General features: G+C 46.4%; 1 pseudogene; it reads right to left on the bottom strand.

Annotated features, from left to right (window-relative positions):
* Positions 1 to 12,708: 12,708 nt before the first annotated feature.
* LOC138797207 (zinc finger protein 665-like) overlaps positions 12,709 to 15,760 on the bottom strand; it is a 162,267-nt pseudogene continuing 159,215 nt past the window's right edge.

Here is a 15,760-nt window from a genome sequence, read left to right as displayed (position 1 = left end):
CGGAGATCAGCAGTGCAGGAGAGAAGAGATGGTGGTGAAGGACCTGTGATCATGTGACAGGAGTGGGTGGGGATTAGCATTTGGTGACACTGTTGCTATGGTTACAGGTAGCAGCAGCTCGGGGAGATGTTGAATCTATTAGAGTCTGTGTTGGTGTTTGTGCCTTTCTTGGTGATTAGATATTGATCAGTGCACTTGCATTGCATAGTATTGATCTCTGATATCGGGGCTCTGCCTGAGGTAGACACTAGATGCAGTTCGCCATCGGGACCACATGGACAGAAGCTGCTCCGATCACTGACACTGAAGCTGAGATTACGCTGTTTAAAGGAGTAATGTTCATTGTTGCCAACAGTCCCGGTTTGGCCAGGACTGTCCTGACTCTGAGAAGGCAGCCCCGGCACAACCATGTCCTGGGTATGTGCCGGAAGCCCCACCTCTTCCACCGCGAGTGATGTCACTCATGCAGAGCAGGGAGAGGAGTCCCTGGGGGACTAGAGGAAACATACTAGTGAGGTAAGTATAGCTTTTTTTTGTTTGTTTTAAATACAGATGAAGGGACAAGAGGATGCTGAAGGGGGTACTGGTATGATGATGAAGGGACAGGAGGAGTATGAAGGGGGAATAACCCTAACCCCAGGGGGGGGGATAAGCCTAACCCCAGCGGGGGAATAAGCCTAACCCCAGGGGGGAATAACCCTAACCCCAGGGGGGGGGGGGATAACCCTAACCCCAGGGGGGGGATAACCCTAACCCTAGGGGGGAATAACCCTAACCCAAGGGGGAATAACCCTAACCCCAGGGGGGGAATGACTCTAACCCCAGGGGGGAATAACCCTAACCCAAGGGGGGAATAACCCTAACCCCAGGGGGGGAATGACTCTAACCCCAGGGGGAATAACCCTAACCCCAGGAAGGCTTCTAGTATAAGTGTAAAAAAAAATAAAAGTCAGAAACATCCCCCTTTTCCCATGTTATAAATAAAAGTAAATAAGCTAAAATTATTATGTTAATTTGTTTTCCCTGAGACCCATTGGCATCACAACATATGGGGTAAATTCGCCCCTGCGAGCCCCTGGGACGAAGGAATATTTAATGAAAAAATAACAATAAAATTTTAATCCCCTCCTCCATGAGGTATAAATAGGCTCCACCTCCCCCTAGACCTCAGTCTAATTATAAAGAAACATAAAACACAGGGAGGGAGTCTTGTGATGCCAATGGGTCTCGGGGAAAACAAATTAACATAATAATTTTAGCTTCCCTTACGTCCCATTGGCATCACAACATATGGGGAATTAGCAAGCATTATCCCCAATGGGCGGGTTATTTATTACATCCGCATTAAGAACAGATCTTGCAAAGGTTGTTCTTGACAAGAAAGAAGTATCCAGCCTGAAATATCTCACAAAGGTAGTCAAAGACGACAAGGTAGCTGCCTGGCATATGTCCTCAGGTGGCACAGCGGCACACTCTGCCCAAGTGGGGGCCACAGCTCTAGTAGAGTGAGCCCTGGCGTCTCAACACAAAGGATAAGTCCCATGGGTCTACCTGCTTTACCAGGTTAGGCATAGTCTAGCCTTAACAAAATTCTTTACCTCCAAGATCTGAAAAAAAACGTGAGTTTAGGTGTGCAGAGAGGGCTGCTATCTGCACCTTGATGGAACTAGGTTTTAATCCTTTATAGAAGCCTTCCTGTAAAAACTCCAATGACTGTGTAGTACAAGGTTTAAGTCCATCAATACTCCTGCTCGCACACCAATCTTGAAAATCTTCCAAATATGTGCATAAGATTTATTTGTAGTGCTACTACGAGCGTGAGAAAGGGTATACTATACCTTCTCAGAAAAACTAGAGTCTAATATGGTCCTCTCAGTCTCCAAGCTGTCAAGCTGAGGCTGGAAAGATTCCTGCACAGGTGCTGACCTTGGAATATTAGATCCGGATGCAGAGGTAATCTCCAAAATTCCCCTCTGCTCATATTCATGGGCAGGGTGAACCATGACCTCTTCGGCCAGAAGGAAGTTACTATTATTACTGACGACTGATCAAACTCTGGGAATCATGGCTATGGGAGGAAAGATATACGCCAGCTGGTATGTCCATGGTATTGTCATTGAGTCCACTACCATGGGATTGTCTGCCCTGTAAAGGGAACAGAAATTCCTCCGTTTGGCATTGCTTGCTGATGCCATGAGGTCTCTCTGAGGAAGCCCCCATCTCTGGGTTAACTGAATGAACACTCTCCTTGAGAGAGACCATTCCCCCGGTAATGTCAGGTCTCGACTCAGTCGATCCGCCAATGTATTGTCGACACCCCTGATATGAATCGCAGAGAGTCTGGTTATTCTGGTTTCTGCCCAACAGAAAATCTTCTCTACTTCCCTGAGGAGAGAAGGGGATCTGGTACCTCCTTGTTTAGGTACACCACGCATGCCATGTCCTCTATCCGGATTCTGACTGCTCTTTGTAAAATAAGAGGAGAAAAATGAAGTTCTGTTGACTCCAAGATCCTGCAGTCGTGATGACTGTCAGATGAGCTCCCCAACCTGTTCCTGAAGCATCTGTCGTGATGGTTATCCAGTGTGGTTCTGAAATTAAAACTCCATGTTTGACTAGTCTCCACCACATTAAAGAATGTCTTGTTTGAGTCGATAGAACATGCATCGCATCCAAGTCCTTCAGTCCTCGGTTCCATACTGTTAGTGCTTCTCTCTGAAGAAATCTCATGTGCCATAACGCCCATGGCACCGCGTCCGCAGCTGAGGCAAGTAGCCCTAGAATGCGCATTAATGTTCTTATGGATACCTGACGAAGAGGAATTAGGAATTAAGTCTGATTTCTCTATGTTGATAAGCCAACCTAATTGTTGAAGTATGTCCTGGACATAGCTCAACTGGACTCTCAGAAGATCCTGAGTCTGAGTCATAATCAACCAATCGTCCAGGTAAGGGATAATCTTTATCCCCTGTAAACTGAAGTGAACCATCATGGTGACACTACCTTTGTGAAAACAAAGGGTGCGGAGGTATTCCGGATGGAAGGACTTTGAATTGTAAGTGTCTTACCTTCCCCTGGATTTGGATGGCGATTCTTAAAAATCTCCTGTGAGCCTTCAGAATCGGTACATGAAGATATGCATCCGGTAGACCTATGGTGACCATAAAATCTCCCTCCTGGAGGATAGATTCTACCGATCTTATGTTCTCCATGTGGAACGTCTTCTTTACGATGCACCTGTTGAGATATTGCAAATCTATAATAAGCCTCCACTTTCCGTATGGCTTTGTCACTAGGAGTAAACTCCCTGACCGATCTCAGATAGAGGAACATCCTCTAGAGCCTCAATGGAAAGGAGGTGAAGAATTTCTGTCTCTAGGACTAAGTGTCTTTCTGGCTTAAGATTTCTTGACAGAAGAAATCTTGGAGGAGGAAGAGATGATAAATGAAGGACATAACCATTTTGAATAATATTTAACACTCAGTGATCTTTTCTTAATTCTTCCCAGGCAGGGAGAAACAAACTCAGACGTGTTCCCACTGGACAGCTTCTGCGTCAGAAGTCTGGTTTCTTGTTGGTGTCCTTATTCTGCTGCTTCCCAGAACCTCTTCTGGAATAGTTTCTTCCTCAACCTCTGTACTGGTATCTCCCTTTGCCTCGCTGAGGAGATTTTGCTCTGCGAAAGGAATCACGGCTTTTATAGGACAATGGTAGTGACTTCCCCTTCTTGTCAGACAATTCCTCCATTAATTTATCCAGCTCAGAGCCAAACAGCCTACCTGGCTGGAACTCCATATTACAGAGCTGAATTTTGGAGTTAGCATCTCCAACCCAGGGTTTTAACCATAACGCCCTTCGGCAGCGGTCGAGAGCGCCCTAGTTTTTTTACGCCAACCTGGTTCCCTGAGATGCAGCATCGCAGAGGAAGTCAATGGCCATATTGACCTTTTTTGGCCATTGACATTGACATCACGCCGACACCGCAGTGCTGAGACGCATGCAGTGCCCATGCGTTCCACAGTCGAACGTGACCGGAAGAAACGCCAGCAGCTCAGGTGACACGCAGAATGCGTTCCAAGACGCTCTAGGTAAGAAAAACTTAAAAGCTAAGACCTGCAGAAGCAAATATCAGGATACTACCTGGACACCGGCTCCAGCGGCATCCCAGCAATCATTACCTGGAGAGAAAAGCTGAATGCAACAGGTTAACAAAGCATAAAAACGGAGGAGGGACAAAGTCCACTAGGGCTAACAGCAACGAAGTAAAAAAAAGACTGAGGTCTAGTGGGAGGTGGAGCCTATTTATACCTCATGGAGGAGGGGATTAAAATTTTATTATTTTTTCATAAAATATTCCTTCGTCCTTCGTAAGGGAAATAAATAAATAAACATGTTTGCTACCGCCGTGTGCGTAATCGCCTGAACTATTAATTAATCACATTCCTGATCTCGCATGGTAAACAGCGTAAGCGCAAAAAAAATCCCAAAGTGCAAAATTGCGCATTTTTGGTCGCATCAAATCCAGAAAAATTGTAACAAAAAGCAATCAAAAAGTCGCATATGCACAATCAAGATACCGATAGAAAGTAAACATCATGGCGCAAAAAATGACACCTGACACAGCCCCATAGACCAAAGGATAAAAGCGCTATAAGCCGGGGAATGGAGCGATTTTAAGGAACATATATTTGTTAACAATGGTTTGAATTTTTCACAAGCCATCAGATACAATATAAGTTATACATGTTACATATCATTTTAATCGTAACGACTTGAGGAACATGCATAACAAGTCAGTTTTACCCCAGGGCAAATGGCGTAAAAAAATACCCTTCAAATAAAAGAAATGCGTTTTTTTTTTTTCAATTTCACCACACATTGAATTTTTTTCTGGTTTCACAGTGTCCTTTATGAAAAAATTCAGCCGTCATTGGGAAGTACAATTAGTGACGCAAAAAATAAGGATAAGGGCTCATGTGGGTCTCTAGGTTGAAAAATGCAAGTGCCATGGCCTTTTAAGCACAAGGAGGAAAAAATGAAAACGCAAAAATTGAAATTGGCCGGGTCCTCTAAGGGTTAAACAGCGCACACATTGCTTAAACAAATTTGCTATGTAGCAATTAGGGATGGTCCGAACCGAGTTCGGTTCGGGTTCGTAAGGACTCGAACCCTCGGTAATGACTCCCGCTGTCTGCCCGCTCTGTGGAGCGGGCGGATCCAGCGGGAGGACCGCCTGGAAAACTGGGATACAGCCATAGCCATAGGCTGTATCCCAGTTTTCCAGGCATTCCTCCTGCTGTATCCGCCCGCTCCACGGAGCGGGCAGACAGCGGGAATCTGCTGCCGAGCGTTCGGGTTCATACGAACCCGAACCTCGGCATGTTCGGACCATCCCTAGTAGCAATACATCTTGTGCTGAGTGCAGAAGGACCTTTGGCATCGGGTTGTTACCACAACAACAACCCAGTGAGCATATGCACTACCAACAGGACAAAGGTCCCGCATGGTCTTGCTACTGCAGATGGAGGTGTGAGCAGCACGCTAGGTCTCCCACACCACTAACTGTACGTTCATTTTTATTTACTTTTTTTTTGTATATTCTATATGTTGTTATAACACTGATTGGTGCTTCCTCATTACATGGGAGTCAGCCTTTCTTTTAGGCTACATGCATGTTTATTCATGGAGTGTTTTATGCCGTTTGTCTAGTTTTGTCCGTTCTTATCTGAGGAAGAGGCCATGTGCCTTGAAAACAGGTTTATAATTATTGGACTATTAAAAAAATGTACCCCTTTGGGTACAAAGCCTGCGCTTATGGATGATGTGTTTTTGAAGTTTGGATCTTATTCACAATGGCGCCATTTGTCCGCTCACCATACACGGTCACCACAGCAGCATAAGAACAGTTCACACACTGCACAGTGTCAGAAATACTAACATCTATGGGCTGAAGGCCAACAGTCACCCCTCCCATACAGCTTCCCTCTTACCCATGACAGCAGTGAGGTACATGTGTGCCAACTGCCCACGTCTGCCCCATCAGGCAGAGTACAGATACATTGTCCTCTCACTACGGAGCTTGTTCTCTATAATGCTGCGGTACTGCTGAGGACAATACTTACACTACCGTTCAAAAGTTTGGGGTCACATTCAAATGTCCTTATTTTTGAAGGAAAAGCACTGTACTTTTCAATGAAGATAACTTTAAACTAGTCCTAACTTTAAACAAACCCCCTCTATACATTGCTAATGTGGTAAATGACCATTCTAGCTGCAAATGTCTGGTTTTTGGTGCAATATCTACATCGGTGTATAGAGGCCCATTTCCAGCAACTATCACTCCAGTCTTCTAATGGTACAATGTGTTTGCTCATTGGCTCAGAAGGCTAATTGATGATTAGAAAACCCTTGTGCAATCATGTTCACACATCTGAAAACAGTCTAGCTCGTTACAGAAGCTACAAAACTGACCTTCCTTTGAGCAGATTGTGTTTCTGGAGCATCACATTTGTGGGGTCAATTAAACGCTCAAAATGGGCAGAAAAAGAGAACTTTCATCTGAAACTCGAAAGTCTATTCTTGTTCTTAGAAATGAAGGCTATTCCATGCAAGAAATTGCTAAGAAATTGAAGATTTCCTACAACGGTGTGTACTACTCCCTTCAGAGGACAGAACAAACAGGCTCTAACCAGAGTAAAAAAAGAAGTGGGAGGCCCCGTTGCACAACTAAGCAAGAAGATAAGCACATTAGTCTCTCTAGTTTGAGAAACAGACGCCTCACAGGTCCTCAACTGGCATCTTCATTAAATAGTAGCCGCAAAACACCAGTGTCACCATCTACAGTGAAGAGGCGGCTGCCGGATTTTGGGCTTCAGGGCAGAGTGGCAAAGAAAAAGCCATATCTGAGACTGGCCAATAAAAGAAAAAGATTAAGATGGGCAAAAGAACACAGAGATTGGACAGAGGAAGACTGGAAAAAAGTGTTGTGGACGGATGAATCCAAGTTTGAGGTGTTTGGGTCACAAAGAAGAACGTTTGTGAGACGCAGAAGAAATGAGAAGATGCTGGAAGAATGCCTGACGCCATCTGTTATACATGGTGGAGGTCATGTGATGGTCTGGGGTTGGTGCTGGTAAGGTGGGAGATTTGTACAGGGTAAAAGGGATTGTGAATAAGGAAGGCTATCACTCTGCACCGCCATGCCATACCCAGTGGGCAGCGCTTGGTCGGAGCCAATTTCATCCTACAACAGGACAATGACCCTAAACACCTCCAAATTGTGCAAGAACTATTTCCAGCAGAAGCAGCAGCTGGTATTCTATCATAGGGAATGGAGTGGCCAGCGCAGTCACCAGATCACCACCCCATTGTGGGAGCAGCTGGGCCGTATGGTACGCCAGAAGTGCCCATCCAACCAATCCAACTTGTGGGAGCTGCTTCTAGAAGCGTGGGGGGCAATTTCTCCAGCTTACCCCAACAGATTAATAGCTAGAATGCCAAAGGTGGGCAATGCTGGAATTGGTGCACAAGGAGGATTCTGGGAGGAAAGCAAAGTGTGATGGAAGAACAATGTTATTTCACATACAAATCAGTATTTCCAACCTTGTCAATGTCTTGTCTCTATTTTCTATTCATTTCACAACGTATGGGGGTGAAGAAGTGTGACTTTTCATGGAAAACACTAAATTGTTTGGGCGACCCCAAACTTTTGAACGGTAGTGTATACAGGAGAATATATCTAAAAGCTAAGGGATAGGGGTATATGGGATGGGGTGGGTGCTGGTGGAAGTGCCTAACCATTCATCTGTGAGTAATCTCAGATATATGTGGCCTCACACATAGCCAGCACATTGCCCAACCCTGGAGCACCTCCTAAATATTGTCTCACCCAATCACCATCATTCCCTTAGGCTCTTATGTTCTGTGAAGTTGTCTGTGATTGCAGATCCCCGACCATGGAACATTTTAGGAGCCATTGAATCCTATAAGTGTATACAGACTATCAGTGCTGTGATCCGCACTGGGTAATAAGTTTCCTGGACATCCTTCAGCAGCACACAATGGGTTAAAGTTAAAGGGGTAGTGCAGCGAAAAACTTTTCCCCCCATTCCCTCCCCACATGAAAAGTTATATAGATCCATAATATACATAGATAGCAAATTCAAGGCCCTTACCCGACTTTCGCTGGTCCCGGAAGAGGCAGTCGGGCTTAGCGTGTCCCGGGGCTCCAGAGCTGTCAGCGCTGCTCACCGGCCGCCTCCGGCCACTGCTTGAGGTGTGATGCTCTCTGTGCCTCCTGCTGCCGGGCTCTCCGGGGCCGGTGCACTGCAGCAGGAGGAGAACGGTGTGGGGTGGAGGCGGCTGACAGCTCTGGAGCCCCGGGACACACTGAGCCGCTCAGCGCTGCCTCCGGCTTCTGTATCCACAACTCGGGGTGGAGGGGTGATCGCTGCAGGGCTCTGTGGGGACAATAAACTTTGGAGTCAGCTCCGGGGGCTGCCCTCCCCCCTGGAGATACAGTATAATGTAGTTTGAACGGCGGCACATGTGGCTGTATATGCGGTAATGTGCGGCAGGGTAAAGCAGGTTGTACACTGTCAGTGTATGACCTGCTTTACCCTGCCGCGCTATCTACAGCATTGTCACTACTATTAGTACTGCAAGTCCCAGCGCACCCGATGGCCAGACACATGTCAGTTCAGTGTATGGCCATCGGGTGCGCTGGGACTTGCAGTTCTAATAGTAGTGGAATTACTGAGACGCTGACCAATAGCAGCGCAGGGGAGGCGTGCCAAGCCAGGGAGGGAGTGCCGGGAGCCCCAGGAACGCCCCGGATAGTGACGTCTCAGCACTACGTGTCGACCCCAGATGGCGACCCGGGGCCGTAACATGGTCTTGCCCGAAACCGGAAGTCAGCCTCTTCCGGGACCAGCGAAAGTCGGGTAAGGGCCTTGAACTTGCTATCTATGTATATTATGGATCTACATAACTTTTCATGTGGGGAGGGAATGGGGGAAGTTTTTCGCTGCACTACCCCTTTAACTCCCCTAGATGGAGGCAGAAGAGACATAATTAGCAGTAATTAGCAATGATTAGTAATACATGATGTATATAAGGCAGAAGGAAGGAGTTTTTTTCTTTTGTTAGATGCCATAGAAGAGACAAGTGTGTTTTTTCTTTTTATGAAAATAATTCATTTATATACTCTACTTTAAGATTCATAATCCTGCGCAGTGAGTGATCTCTGCTATAAGGATGTGCTATGGACCCCAGGCATGAGGGATCCTGCAGGTGGGCCTTGCACTAATCACTGGTCCTGTCTCAGTCAGTCTGTCTGTGCGATTCGGGGCCAGTGGTGGATTACCTGGTAAGTCTCATGTTGTGTTAGTGCTGGTTCTCTGCATACTGTGCTCTGCTGGAGTCCGGATGGTAAACAGGAAGTTCACTGCTCGTGATGCCAGTCAGCCCCGTGTGCCGGCGTCTGACGTCACTTCCGGTCTGTCGGCACTTCCGTCTGTCAGCATCTTCTAGCAACTTCCTTTATGATTGATAAATGCTTAATTTAAATACTACGTATATTACAGTACGTTGTGCTTCATGCCGTCCTAAAAATACTGAAGAACCTGATACGCAGGATGTCATAATTTGGGTTACGGATTTCGTTGAAAAATCACTTGCAGCTAAAGAATGTCGTCATTCATGTCAAAAAAAGAAATCTAAGCGTAGTATTTCTCCTTCTATCTCTCATCCTGTGAGTATTTGTATCCTAGGTGCATACAGGTTTGTGTGTCACTCAGCTAAGTTCAATTTTTTCTACCCTAAGGGTCAGAATATAAAGTGATTGATGAGATTGGATCTTCCTCTGATTCTGAAGATGATAATGAGATTTTCAAGGGTTATTTCCCTATGGATAGTATCTATAAACTAGGCAAAGCTGTTCAGGCTGAGTTCCACCCTGATGAAGTGAAGGATGGAGCCTCCTCAAAAAAGCCAAGGGCTTTTTCCGTGGGGGAAACATCCAGGTCCATGTTACAGGTTGAATGGAAGAAACCGGAAAAATCTTGTATGTCCTCAAGGAGGAACAATCCAAGGAGTGGGCTGATCCTCCTAAAGTGGATACTGCTATAGCCAAACTGTCCAAAAATACGGTACTACCTGCTGAAGATGGTTCTAATCTTAAGGACCCTATGGATAGGAGGATTAAAGTAGCCTTCAAAAGATCTTACACGGCTGCAGCTGCCCAAGGGGTTGCTTTCTCCTCCTTTGAAGTATCCATAAGTCTGAGGAGATGGCTGGCTAAAGTCTGGGGTGAACCAGGACAAGGTCCTCAGTTCATTCAAGAAAGTCAATATGGCCATTGACTTTCTGTGTGACGCGGCTTCTCAGGAGACTATGTTGGCAGCCAAGACTATGGAGGACTTTTATTAAGTCCAGTGTTTTCTGCGGCGGACTTAAAAATGTCCCCGCAGCTCCGGCACTAGGGAGATTTATGTAGAGGCAGACTGCCTCTACATAAATCCCATGCGCATGGCAGGAAACCTACGCCAGCTGAGAGCTGAAATAGTTTTCCTGCTTATTCTTTGCGACTCTAAAGATGAATAGTGCGGACTCTGAGACCGCGCCCCCCGTTTCGCCCCTTCACACCCCCTCCCCGCCTCATGGCGTACCGGGCGGAAAGTGCCCATTTGCAAATATTTTATTCGCAAAACGGCCATCTGCGAATAAAATTTGCGTTACTTAAACAAATTCATGATAAAAAAGAAATTCCGTATGGAAAATATAAGATCCGTAAAGACCATCCTCCAGGAGGGACACTTTATGGTATCGATAGACCTACAGGACGCATATCTACACGTTCCTATTCTGCCAGCGCACAGGAAATTCCTGCGGATCGCCACTCAGCTTCAAGGAAAGGTAAGACACCTTCAGTTCAAGGTTCTTCCCTTTGGCATAACTTCATCCCCCTTTGCATTTATGGTGGTGCCGGCCATGATGGTCCTTTTCAGACTACAGGGAATAAAGATTATTCCCTATCTAGACGATTGGTTGATTATGTCTCAGACTCAGACTCTTCTGAGCTCTCAGCTTATGTCTTGGACATTCTTCAGCAGTTAGGGTGGCTGATCAACCAAGAGAAGTCGGATTTGACGCCATCCAGGATAAAGACTTTTTTGGGCTTCGTCATAGATTCCTCACAGATGAAGCTGTTCTTGTCACCATCCAGGCTATTACGCATACAGAGGGGCGCCCAGTTTCTCATTGCTCCACGTCAAGTATCGCTTCGGACTTTAATGACATTTCTAGGGCTCCTGTTATCGGCTGAAGATGCAGTTCCGTGGGCGTTATGGCATATGTGGTTCCTCCAGAGAGAAGGTCTGACAAAATGGAATCGGACCTAGAAGATTTGGAGGCACTCCATGTTCTATCCACACAGACCCGTCAATCCCTAACTTGGTGGAGACAGGTGAAGCATGGAGCTATCATAACAGAACCCCATTGGGTAACAATGACCACGGATGCGTCAGGCTCAGGATGGGGTGCACATCTGGGAGAGAGTAATATCGGGAACATGGAACAGACAAGAACCGTCCCTTCCATCGAACGTCCGAGAACTCAAGGCTATCTATCTAGCACTTCTTCACTTTGCTCCGATTTTGTTGCAGAAGGTTGTGAGGATCAGAACAAAGAACACTGCTTGTGTCGCTTACATCAACAAGCAGGGAGGTACCACATCTCCTCTACTTCTCATGGAAGTAGAGCACATCTTCATATGGGCAGAACCCAGAATAGCAAAACTGTCTGCTCTCAATATAGAGGCATCCACAACACGCTGGCAGACCGTCTGAGTCGGGGACTGACCATTCCAGGAAATGGTCGCTTTCGAGGAAAGTGTTCATTCAATTAATCCAAAGATGGGGACATCCTCAGATAGACCTCATGGCATCAGCAAACAATGCCAAACTGAGGAACTTTTGCTCCCTGTACTCGGCAGACAATCCGACTGTAGTGGATGCAATGTCAATCCAGTGGAATTTCCAGCTGGCTTACATATTTCCGCCGATCTCCATGATTCCCAGGGTCCTGATGAAGATCAGGCAGGATCAAGCTTTAGTCATCCCACTAATAATTCCTTATCAGTGGGAATATAGTGAAAGAGGCATCCCATGGGTTGCCTGTCTAATTGGACCTGCCAGTTAACTTTAATGAATGATATGACATCTTCCCAGAATTGGCGTAAGTCAGGACAGTCCCACATACCATGAAGCAAATTCGCCCTGGGCAGAGAGCATTTTGTGCAACTACGAAGATAGTGGGCAGGAGCATTGGTGTATGAGAGATTGTAGGCTAGCGTAGCCTTGTGAGGAAGGCGAGATGCATCCCCCTCCATCTCTCATCCACTATGGATGCCCTGATAGCCAAGAGTCCCTTCAATAGATTTTCACGCAAGTTATCCTCCGAAATATACGTTTGCCAGTGATAGAAAATCTGAGAGGTCGTGTTGGTCAAAGAGAAGGATTGGAGGAGACGATAAAAGATCGAAAGAGTCAAACTTTCCAGGCATTTCCGCCGCCGCAAAGCCCTGTGCCCTTGAAACACAAAATGCTCTAAGCTGAGAGAACTGAAGAAAATGTGATTGTGGAAGGGAGTATTTACAACGGACCAGGTCCCATGATAGCAGAGTACCTGTTGTTACGTCCAATAATTCACCAACTATTTTTATATTAGCTGTTTTCCACATCTCAAAAAGTTTATTTTGGCATCCAGGAGTAAATGAAGGGGCTTGCCATAAGGGCATGAATGTAGAAGGGTGAAGGGTTAATAAACTTGAGGAGGAGGACACACCATCGTAATCCTGTGCCTGCCGGTGTTCCTCCCAATGGTGATTGTGTGCGATGACCACGTCTAGCTAGAATCTATCCCACGGCTGGTCAGACATGCTGAGCGCCAGTGGTGATGTATATACTTCTGCAGGGCACATTGTGTGTGTAGTTACTCTCCCGCCGAGGTGCCAAGCAGGGGGAAGCAGGGGCCGCCGAATGGGACCGATCGAAGATAGAGCAGCAGTCTGCAACCACCACTCCTATTACACAGGGCGACAAGCGACGGACGCTATCGTGATCAGGATTTTGAACGACCACAACCAGCCAACATTGTGCGTGTCGATTAAGCATGGTCTTTTAACGGACGCATGGTCCATATTACTTGTGTTACTGTGAGTAGCCCGAGTGCTCTGTACACGCAGCCATGGCCCCCAGCATCTCCGCACGTCTCTCATGGGGCGCGTCTGGGACGTCATTAGTCAGCAAGTGCAATCAGCGTGGCAGAAGTTTCCCCAGACACCAATAATAACCGTATTACACGCCTGGCGCTATCACCCCCTTACATCTAATAAAATTTGCACATTATTACATGTCCAGTCATCCTGTCATTCTCCTTCTTGGGGTTGCCTGTTGAGGAGTGTATAATGGACAGCAGACTGAGGCAGATTCCACCAAAAACAAACTTTCTATTGGATTTTTAATGTCTGTGAAGAATTAGAGGAGAGAATTTTCTTTATTTGCTCTAACTAGACCGCGGTTTATTCTCTATTCAGTTTCAAACCTTCTTCCGTAAGTGACTTCTCTTATGTACAACTAGATTTGATTTATCTGTAAAACATTTCCCACATTCGGAACATGAATACGGCTTCTCCCCTGTGTGACTTCTCTCGTGTATAACAAGACTTAGTTTAATTGTAAAAGATTTCCCACATTTTGAACATGAATATGGCTTCTCTCCTGTGTGACTTCTTTCATGTCTAACAAGATTTGATTTCTTTGCAAAACATTTATCACATTCTGTACACGAATACGGCTTCTCCCCTGTGTGAATTTTCTGATGCTTTTTTAGATAAGATTTAGTTATAAAACATTTCCCACATTCTAAGCATGAATGTGTCTTCTCTCCTGTGTGAATTCTCTCATGTCTAGCAAGTATCGATTTATGTGTAAAGCATTTCCCACATTCTGAACATAAAAATGGCTTCGCTCGTGCATTCATTTTTTTGTCTTTTAAAATATCTGATGTTTTTCTAAACACTTTTCCACATTCGTCACATCGATTCATTTTATGACCTGTCCCTGTGGTCGCAGTGTGTGAGCGGTCAGGAGGATTATATGATAGATCTGTAGTGTGACGTCCTGGATGTACAGTAAGGGGGAGGAGGGCTTCTCCTGAGGAGTGCTGCTCCGCACTGCCAGCTTCTTCCTTATAACTCAGCCATAACATGGAGTTTTCCTCGGAGTTCTCACTGGAATTTCCTGTTAAGGGTTAAACATGGATTCTTAGACTTTTGTTACAAACCACAATGTAATCAGATTTATACTATTGTTATTTAGTTGGACCCAGACATACAGCATTTGTATCTACGTCTGCGGTTACGTGGACGATCAGCGAGGGGAGATGCGGCCGTCTTCCCTTTGTACTTTTCCTTCTTTTTGGCCCATTTATGGGTTTGGACACAGAAAACGGCAGAAAAACCATCTGTGTGATTTTACCCTGTAAGTGGATTCTGTGTAGAGAAATCTCATAGGGGATGTACAGGATGGAGGAAGGAGATCAGTCACAGTCTGTAATAAAGGTCTCTAGGACCCTGCGGAGTCCATTCTACCAGAGTGCAGGAGACAGAAGGTCCTATCAGCTGCTATAAAGGGGGAGGCCGCAGAGAACCGGAGCCATCATGGCTGCAGCTCTATATGTACAACACATCAATGGGAGAGAACGGCCGCCTGATCATCAGACGTCTGATTATACATAACACAGGGGGTCACCGGGGGCTGGAGGAGTTACTGTAATGTAGCTGTAAGGTGGAGCCCCCCCTTATATTCCTGTGACACCCCCCCCCTCACTATACTGCACTATACATATATACACGGGGGGGGGGGTCACCGGAGGCCGAAGTGTTACTGTAATGTAGCTGTAAGGTGGAGCCCCGCCTTATATATCTGTGACCCCCCCTCACTATACTGCAGTATACATATATACACAGGGGGGGGGGTACTGTAATGTAGCTGTAAGGTGGAGCCCCCCCTTATATCCCTGTATAACTCCATCCTCCCATACCTGGTATAGCAGCTGCCGGCGTCTCCTCCTCCTTCACCTCACTCATACACGGGGGATCGCCCCTCATCCTCTCTTCTTCTGCTTCATCCTCCACTTTAATATTAGTCACCTGATCTCCCCCCTGATGGGACATATAGAACAATTCAGTACAATCCAGCAGACAGGAGGGAAAATCTAACACATCAACATAAGAAACCAGCAACATGTATCTATCAGCCTCATCACATCTATGAGTGCAGGAGCAACAACCACCAGCACCGGGGGGCGCTATAGAGATATAGTGCTATAGCATCAGCCTCATCTACCTGCTGATTGTCTGCTGGGACATTTCCCTCTGGACAGTCCTGGGAATACAGAGGACGGGGACACCTCTCTGGTGGATTCCTGTCACTGCCTCCATCTGTAGGGAAGACACAGGGAGACAATCCATTATACACTGCTACATGTCATCAGGAGGAGGAGAATGGGGGGGGGAGGAGGATGGGAGGAGGAGGAGGATGGGAGAAGGAGGATGGGAGGGGGAGGATGGGAGGAGGATGTAGTGGCCCCTCCCCCCTGCTCTCTAGAATCAGGAAGGTCTCCTCTTACCTTGTGCTGTGAGGCCGGGCGGCTGATCCTCCATCATGAGCGGCTGCTCCCCCCGGTACAGATCCTTGT

The sequence above is a fragment of the Dendropsophus ebraccatus genome, chromosome 7, assembly GCF_027789765.1.
Source record: "Dendropsophus ebraccatus isolate aDenEbr1 chromosome 7, aDenEbr1.pat, whole genome shotgun sequence".
Taxonomy (NCBI): domain Eukaryota; kingdom Metazoa; phylum Chordata; class Amphibia; order Anura; family Hylidae; genus Dendropsophus; species Dendropsophus ebraccatus.
This window is presented reverse-complemented; position numbering and strand designations above follow the sequence as displayed.